This window comes from Delphinus delphis, chromosome 1 (genome assembly GCF_949987515.2).
Source record: "Delphinus delphis chromosome 1, mDelDel1.2, whole genome shotgun sequence".
NCBI classification, from domain to species: domain Eukaryota; kingdom Metazoa; phylum Chordata; class Mammalia; order Artiodactyla; family Delphinidae; genus Delphinus; species Delphinus delphis.
The window spans coordinates 33,235,313-33,244,731 of NC_082683.1; positions in this window are offsets into that span (position 1 = coordinate 33,235,313).

Below are 9,419 nucleotides of genomic sequence, written 5' to 3' on the forward strand. Positions count from 1 at the left end.
GGCCTAGAGATGGCACATGATTAGAAATGAACTAGAATTAGCATCAGGGACTTACTCCAGACCCGAGTTCTTAACTGCTACCCTCTTCCACCTTTTCTTGCCTGGACTGGGTGTAGATTTTATTCTCTAAGGTATATCAGGCCGTGAACCCTAAAGACCAGAGTGCAAATCTCCAGCTACCCTTGTCCTTATCCATAAATTCCCATCTCTTCTTAAAGACACCACGCACCCCTAACACCACATGTTAAATCCTACTAAACTTGTCTTCAGTTCTCACAATTACCCTCAGATAGGCAGTGTCGTCTCCATTTTCCTGAGGAGGCGGTTGAGGCTCTAGGGTCTCAAGGGTAGGCATCAAGGTCCGGAACCAGGTCTGTCTGTCTCCAAGAGCCATACTCTTTCTACTCAACATGCCCCTCCCACCTGGGAGGCTCTGAGGGAGCCTGGAAGATCTCCCATTTAGAATCATGATGCCTCCATTCTGGCCAGCTCTGCCCCTACCCAGATGCCTTACACCGTCTCAGGGACTAAGTTCCCATCCAGATAATGGGACGAGGGGGCAATGGGCTTAATGATTTCTAAGGCTCCCGCCTGATCTGAGAGCATGGGGTCTTGTCCTCATGATTCTGTCTCAAGGCCCACAGAGAGAGCAGGGCGCAGCTCCAGCACAGGACCAGTCTCCTAAGCTTGGGGCTGGTACTCATGGATCTGACCTGACCCCTGTGTCTCCAGAGGGGTCACCAGTCACATCCCTCCTCAGTGGAGGGCAATTTACCTAACTCTGGTTTCCCTGGTTCCCTGGAACCTTTCCTATGGGCCTCCCCATCAGACTCAGTGTCTACCTACCTTCTGCACTCAGCAGAGGTGATGGAGGTGATGGAGGCATAGAGACCAGGCTGCTGGACCCCTTTGCCAAGTCACTGGGGTTGTCAGCTGGACTCTTCCTGGGGCACTCATTATAGCATTTACTTCTTTTTTCCTTCATTGTTCTCAATTTGTTATAAAACTATTCAATAATGTAAGACTATATAAAGTAAAACGGAAGGCTCTCCCCAACCCCCAATATTGGCTCTTGATTGGAACTAACTAATCTTAACAATTTGGGAGAATCCTTTTTATATATAGAGAGCACTTTTTATATATGTGCATCCGTACATGCAAATATAATGTACATGTGTAGAACTGATAGAAACAGAATCATAATATACACAGTGCCTGGCATGTTGTAGGCACTACTACTTTTTCCACTTCATGTCACATTATGGCCACCTTTCTGTGTTAGCACCTAGAGGTGCTATTTATTCTATTTAAGAGCTACATAGTTTTCCTCTGCGTGGCTGTGGCATAACGTCATCTCCTCCAGGTGGCCTCCAGTGTTTCCCTACTGTAACCATGGCTGTCACTTCTTGAGTGCCTATCACGTGCCTGTCTCTGTAGGAGGCCCTTTAGGTACATGTTTTTCTGGATATGTCATTCTTATTCTTGGAAAGCTCACTTGGCATCTCATAAGTGCTCAGGGAATTATCAGGAGACCCATCTCAAATGTTTCACCTTTGTGAAGCCTCTCTTATTCCCTTTCCCCACCCCCTCCCTCCCCCCATTCAGGTCCTGTGCAGGATCTGAGACATGAGTAGGATAAGACCCAGTGCTAGAGGACCTCACAGACCAGTAAACAGATGTGGGAACAGATAAGTAGAGCCCAGCGTGAGCAGAACAAGAAACAGGCACCAGGAACAGAGGAGGAAGGACTGGTATGCCCACAGGGGTCTGGGAATCTTCTCAGAGGAAGAAGGATGCTGGGAGTTTGTCGGGTGGGAGTGGATGATGCCTTGGTTCCGTCTTTACCCTACATGTGACTTACTTCCTGCACCTGTGCTTCTCGCCCTCATCCATCCTTCATTCCACGTCCACTTCCAAAAAAGGGACTTGGGGGAGATTCCAGTTTATATAAAATGGCACATACGATAACAATAGCACAATCAACTGAGGGAAAGGAGTAAGGGTTTTGTTTTAAAATGGGAGAAGAGATGAACCATAAACCTAAACTGAGGATAGTTACTCCAATAGAATACAAGGGGTAACTATGCTTCCCAGCAGGCAAAGTGGGTTGCACCTGCTGCACTGTGGGCACAAAGGGCCCGTCCAGCCCCACAAGTAGAGCCCATGCCCCCTCCTCTCCACACTTGACCCTTGGTTGGTTCCCTGTGTTTATGGCTCGCTTGTGTATTGGGCTGGTCAGTATTTTGGATTGATCTTTAACTCTGACTGATTCACATGACTAAATTGGATGGAGAGGCTGTGGACCAACAGTTTCGGAGCACCTGCTGTCTACCACTCCTTTCCAACCACCCTCCCCTGAGACATAAACAAAGCAACTGAGGCACAAAAAGGTGCAGAGAAACATTAGCAGGGCTGGCCCTGGGGCCACGTCTCCTGATCCCCACGCAGCCTCTTCACAGGTTCAGCTGGGAGGGTCTGAGGATGAGATATCTCAGAACAAGGAACAGTCCAGGCATGCAGTTTGCCAGGCTGGAGTCACAGAGCAAGCTGGACACGTATAGATGTCCTAGGTGGGAACAATGGCTATGTATCCCAGCACGGCTTGAACGTAGCTGATTTAGTTTATGAATTTTGACTGTTGAAAAAAACAAGAGCTGTAAGACAGAACTAATACTTGTCAAGGGCCTAATAGATGCCGGAAACTTCTGTTAACTACGTCTTCATCTGTGAAATGGGGATGACAATAAAATAATACCAATCTCTCCAGCTGATAAAGGATCAGTGAGAGCCATGGAATCACTTAGCATAGAGTTAGCACTTGTTAGGCCCTTGACAAGTATTATTGTTATTATCTTGGTCATTATTGTCATCATCCTCACAATAGTCCTGTGAAGTAGGTATTGCCAAAGTTGCCTAAGGATAAGGAACTGAGGCTCAGGGAGAAGAAGTGCCCGAGGTCACCGAGTTAGAGCCAGGAAGCTAACCTGGGCCTGTTGGGCTCAATTCCTGGGCTCTTTTGATGCTGAGCCATGAAGGGGAGTCCAGGAGATAAAATGAAGGCTAAGGACAAGCGCACAGAAGACAGCCAGGACTGGGGTGAGAGTATATGGCATTAGGTCCCTCTACTGGGTGAGGAGGTCTCCGAAAGGCAGCTGCAGAACGTGGATACATTCAGCTGGCCTGGACCTGCAGCTAGAGTGGCAGTCATTGTAGTGTAGGCCATGCTTGGGCCATGCAGAGCACCCAGAGGAGCTGCAGAGAAGCAGCTGCGAGGAAGGCTGGGGCTGGACCCGGACCCAGGTCCCAGGGTGCTGGGCAGGGCAGGGCCGGGCTACCTGAGGGGGCCATATCTGGGCTCCTGGGTGATGAGAGCTTAGGAAAGTGATATCATTTGCATGGACTACATTTTTGGCTTCTCCTCACTTCGTCCAAGTATCAAATTGCAATGATTAAAAAGTAGAAATTAAGGGTGTGGGCTGAGCATGTTTCACCAAACATGGATAGAAACGATGGCATATCCCATCCCTGCTGCCCTGTCAGCTGCACTTGGCTCGGGCAGTCTGTGCCGCCACTACGTGGCATTACTCACCTGTGTAGGCAGCAACGAGGTGAGAGAAAGCAGTTGCAGTGGTGAAAACATCAGGTTTGGGGTTGGAAAACTCTGTCTTAGCTCTTGGCTCTGTGACCTGGGAGAAGTTCTTTTACTTCTCTGAGCCTCTGCTGCCCCTTCCAACCTCTCAGGGTTAATTAAGGCTCAAGGCAGAACCATGGAATCAGTTAGCATAGAGGCTACACTTGATAAATAAGTAAGATAAGTAAGCACTTGATAATGATGATTATGATATTTATTTACTTATTTATTTTTATACATTTACTTTATTTATTTATTTATTTTTGGCTGTGTTGGGTCTTCGGTGCTGCGCGCGGGCTTTCTCTCTAGTTGCGGCGAGCGGGGGCTACTCTTCGTTGCGGTGCGTGGGCGTCTCATTGCGGTGGCTTCTCTTTGTTGTGGGCTCTAGGCACACGGGCTCAGTCGTTATGGCACACAGGCTCAGTAGTTGTGGCGCACGGGCTTAGTTGCTCCGCGGCATGTGGGATCTTCCCAGACCAGGGCTCGAACCCGTGTCCCCTGTATTGGCAGGAGGATTCTTAACCACTGCGCCACCAGGGAAGTCCCCGATGATGATATTTATTAAATATTATTATTATATCATTTTCACAACCACGCTGTGAGGTTTCCCCAGCAGCTGTTGCCTCAGTTTCCTTAGCAGATGCTCTCAGTTTCCCCATCTGCAAAATGGGAATAGTGCCGATGGCTCCAGAGTGTGGCTGTCAGGATGAAATGAGTGAGAGCACATGGCCCGGTGCCTGGCACACAGGAGGCCTTCTGTCACTGTTGGCCTCCACCCTCCTATCAGCCGGCGTCTCAGGGGGACTGGTTGCTCTGATTATCCTAATTCACTGGGATTCCACAGCCTCTCTTCCCAGCACACCTCATGCTGTGGGTCCTCAGGCCGAGAGTCAGGCTGGGGAGGTAGTGATGTTTGCATGGGCCCAGGAGACAGAGGGCAAGGCCACGCTGAAGGCCAGAGAGAGACATCCTCACAATGCCCCAGAGGTTACGTAGCTCTTTCTCCACATCATCTCCTTTCATTCTCCTGCCCACTCCGGAGGTAAGTGTTGTGATCCCCATTTTGCAGATGGGGAAGCTGAGGTAAGGGGCCAGTCCAGGGTCGCACAGGAAGTCCTTGATGGGGCTGGCACTTGCCTCTCTCCATAGCTACCTGTCATCCAGCAATGGGGCTGCGGCTGCGGCCGAGGGGAGAAGCAGCAAACCCAGCAGGCCGTGGGCGGCCCTCTGGGGGCTGCTCACAGGCAGAGTCTCACTGGCTTGGGCAAGTCTGCTGCCTCCATGGCCTGGTGGGCTGCAGGGGACCTGGTAAGATGGGGGCAGCTGGAAGAGGCAACCTTCTCCTAGAAACCTCACTCCCTTCCCTAGGACTCCTTCTCTGAACAGGCACGGCTCTATAGAATTCCAGACTACTTTAATATTCTGTGAGGAGGTATCAGGGCTCTGCGAGCCTCAGCTTCAGATGGAACCTTTGAGATCATCTGCTCCAGGCCTCTCACCTGTTTGATCAGAAAACAGAGGCTCTGAGGAACAGAGAAGTGACTTAGCAGGGCCAGGAGCAGAACACTGCAGCTCAGTGTTCTGACAGGATCACTGGATCAGGAAAATGACAGGCTAGGTCAGGACAATCCCGAGGAGAGGTCACGTGGGCAGGACGGGGCGGGCCAGGGCAGTGAGGCCACAGTGAGATGCGGGTCTTCTTCTGCTGGGCATGGCTGTCAAGCGCTCATTTCATCATTTCCTTTCAACATCCCTGGGAGGTCAGAGTTGCTGTCCTCGCTCTACATGGGTAAGAAACAAGACTCAGAGAAGTCTACAGTCAAACAGCCTCCTAGTGAAGGAGGTGAAATTCGAACCTGGTCCTGTGGGTCTCCAAATCCTACACCTTTTCCATTTACACCTCTTGTACTGGGTTTGAATAGTGTCTCCCCGCACCCCCAATCCACGCCCTTCCTGGAACCTCAGCATTGGATCTTTTTTTGGAAATAAAGTCTTTGCTGATGTAATTAGTTAAGATTAGGTCACAGTGGAGTAGGGTGGGCCCTAAATCCAGTGTGGCTGGTGTCATCACAAGCAGGAGACAGACACAGAGAGGACAACGCCATGTGAAGACGTGGAGAAGAGACGGAAAGGAACGCCGCTGAAGACGGAGGCAGAGGAGTGATGTGTCTATCAGATGAGGAATGCCAGGATTGCCAGCAACCACCAGAAGCTAGAAGAGGGGAGGATGGATTCACCCCTAGAGGCTTCAGAGAGAGCGTGGCACTGCCAGCACCTTGATTTCAGGCTGCTAGTCTCCAGAACTGTGAGACAATAAATTCCTGTTCCTTTAAGCCGCTTCGGTACTTTGTTACAGCAGCCCCAGCAAACTCATACGCCTCCTTCCTGTTGTACAGAAAAAGGGGTGACTTACAGGCATCATGGATACCAGGTGTGGTTGTGTGGAAACTTAGAATATCAGGCAAGCCCAACATGGAGTAGGATGAGGGGGGCATACATCTGTCTGGCATTTGCTCTTTGCCGGCTCCGTGCTGTGCACTTTATACAGGTGGGATTAATCATCCCCTACAGGTAAGTATAGCCATTCCCATTTCACAGATGAGGAAAGTGAGGCTCAGAGAAGGGAAGTGATTTGCCCCGAAGCTCATTTTCCCCTACCTCTAGTGCTGTGCAAGGAGCAAACCCAGACTCCAGTTTGAGTCTCAGGGAAGCAGGCTACTCACTTCCCTACTCTGAGCCTCCCTTTCTTCATCTAGAGAATGGGAATAATAGCGTCTGCCTCTTGGGTGGTTGTGAGAATACAATGCATTTATCCTGCCATTCCACAAATGTTTATTGAAAGTCTCTGTTCCAGCCCCCGCTTTGGCTCCTGGGGACACAGCCGTGAACGAGATGGGCAGAGTTCTTGCTCCCAAGGAGTATCATGCCTGGCAGGTACTCCGCAGGGGCTGGCACTTAGCAAGTGCTCAATAAAACTTAGGGGGATAAGGATATAGCGTTAAGTGGGATGGTGGATGGGACAGGCTTGGCCTATAAGAGTAGCTCACTTCAGCACTACTTCTCTGCCACTGTCGGTGGCGGTACAGACTCCTGGCCCCGGGGGACACAAGGCCCTCTTGACCTGGGCCCCACGCTTTTGGGCACGGAGCAGCCACGGGTCTAAGCCGCCTCCCCGAGCCCGCAGGACTCCCTGGCCCAGGCCTGGACTGTGAAGGCAGCTGAAGGCGCCTCGGGCCTTGCCTCAGTGCCCTCCCTGGCTGCACTGTCCCCCTCAGCCAGCAGCCTCAGCTCAGCCCCGCCCACTCCCTGACACTGTCCCTGGGCCAGGCCTGAGCCTGCCTTGGAGGCTCTCCCAGCTGTCCTGATGTCCCCTCTGGCTTCTGCAGACGCTCCCCCTTCTACCCCTGGAGGCCTCCGCTGGGCACCAGCCCCTCCCCCTCCAGAGGCGTCCGCAGACATCACCCCTGTGCTGTTCTCTTTTCCTGACAACTGTGGCATCAAATGTCAACCAGGCTCTGCTCTCAGTACCGGCAGGTGGGGGCAGGGGGGTGGTTCTTGCTCTCTGTGCAGTTTAGGGGAGGGTCCCCTCAAGTCCCCCAGGAGGGGCTAGGAATGGCTGGCCCTGGTCTGGCTCTGCTCCCAACTCACTGCTCTGCCTTGACCAAACCCCTCCCCCCAGACCTCGGCTTATCTCAGCCATGAAGGAGAGGCAGCCCTCTCTGGGCTTTTGAGGACCAAAAGGGACACAGGCAAAGTCCTTTGGGGACTGGGAAAATGCTGGGCAAGTGGCATTGGGCTCCCCCGAAAGCTGACTGTCTTCCAGGTGGGTTCTGGAAGGGGGTTCTTGGGGGTGCAGAGCAGCTACGCCCATCAGACCTCAGAGAAGCCTGTCCTCTGTCCTCACTTGCCCCGAGTGAGCCGAGACAGCTGGCACCGTGCTGGGGAAGCGGGCTCTGGCGGGCCCTGACAGCTCAGCAGTGGCAGCAGTGGAGGTGGCGGTGGCGACAGTGGCAGGGGCTATTCTGAGAGCTGGGAGGGGCTGGGGAGCTGAGACTGGAGGAGGGGAAGCAGCTGGGAGGATACAGTCCTGCGGGGCTGGGGGGGTCAGTGCGTGGCTCAGGAAGGGGTCTGCCGAGGGCAGTGTGCCTCGGGAGAGGTGGGTAGTGCCTGCTTGTCACTGGGAGGGATGGACAACTGAGGTACCAAGGCGTGCCCTGGGATCGTTCGGGTGTATGTGCACAGGTTTTGTGATCCAAGTGTAAGTTGACCGGGTAAAGCACGTGTCTGTGTGTGAGTGAGCGAGTGTGTGTGCATTGGAATGTGAGTGAGTTTAAGTACAAGGGAAGGTGTGAGCAGAAGCAAACGTGCCTGTGTGTGGAAGGGGGAGGAAAGCGAGGGTGAGCAAGTGGGGGCTTGTCTGTGAGCAGGAATGAATGTGGGAGTGGTAGGGAGGGTAACTGGGAGCTTGAGAGCCAGTGTGGAGGAGGGAAGGGGAGTGGGAGGGCCCTGGGGTTGGAACCACAGGAACTTGAGGGTCTGCAGAATTGGGACACACGTGTAAGGGACATAGGCAAGTGTGCATGCGAGTGAGCCCGAGTGTGTGAGGGGACACCAGTGCGTGCGTGGTGAGAGCAGGTGGGACAGTGTGACTTGGGACAAATAGGGAGGGAAGATATTACACCAACAGTAATAATAACAGCTAGGATTATTGAGCACTTACTCTGAGCCTCGTGCTGACTTTCACGATTTTACGGAATCCTTCAAATAGCCTCTGAAGTTCGTGCTATGATGATGCTCCTTTATAGATTAGGAAATAGTGGCTTTGGGCGATTAAGGAACTTGTCCATACTCTTAATCACTATGTTATACAGCCTTACAATGAACATGTGAGCAGGAACCAAGTTGTGAGTAGAGAAAAATGAGCATTGGTGTGCATGGTAGGTGTGAGTGTGTGTGTGTGGCAGGGGGGGAGCGGGGGCTGAGTGTGCCAGTGTGGGTCCCAGAGGAGATTCCAGGCAGCAGCTGTGGACACTGGGAGGGGCAGGGGCCGGAGCAGAGCCTGAGTCAGCCTCTAGGGCGTCTCTGCCAATCTGGCTTCCCAGCCCCGCAGTGGCAGCCTGTGCCAGGGCCCCCAGCTAAGGATCCTCCCAGCTCTGGTATGGCCCCCAGCAGGCCCCGTCTCACAGAGCAGGCTACGCCAGGGCTGAAGACCAGCAGGAGGCCGGCCTGGCTTCCAGGGTACCTGAGGGGGCAGCCCTCAGCATGGGCTCCCCAGGCAGGGAGGGCATATGAGAACTGTGGGAGGGGGTCCAGCAGTGATTTCAGGGCCCTTCTGACTCTAAACAGAACCACCTGGAGGGTGTGTGTGTATATGTAAGCAGAAAGGGGACAGCCAATGGTTCCCATGCACCCTTGCCTTCGGGATGTGACTCAGGCAGATGCCACGCCAGGCATTTGCAAGCTGGACCTGCTCCCACCCTGGGGGGGGGTGGCGAGGAGGGGCCCCTCCAGCCCTGCCCGCACCCTCACCCTTGGCCCTACTCCTTGGGACCTAAGCTGAAAGGAAGAAATTTTTGAGAGAGGGGTGTCTCCTGTGGTCTGGGACCAGCCTTCCCACTGCCCAGAGAACTTTCTGCAAGTTGCAGTCTCCAGCCTCTCCAGGAATGTGGTACTGGCTGGTGAGCTTAGATTCTAGTTCTGGCCATTCCATCTGGGCAAGACACCTGCCCACTCTGGGCCTCAGTTTCCTGACTGGCAAAAGAGAAATATTGGGCTAAAGGGACATAGA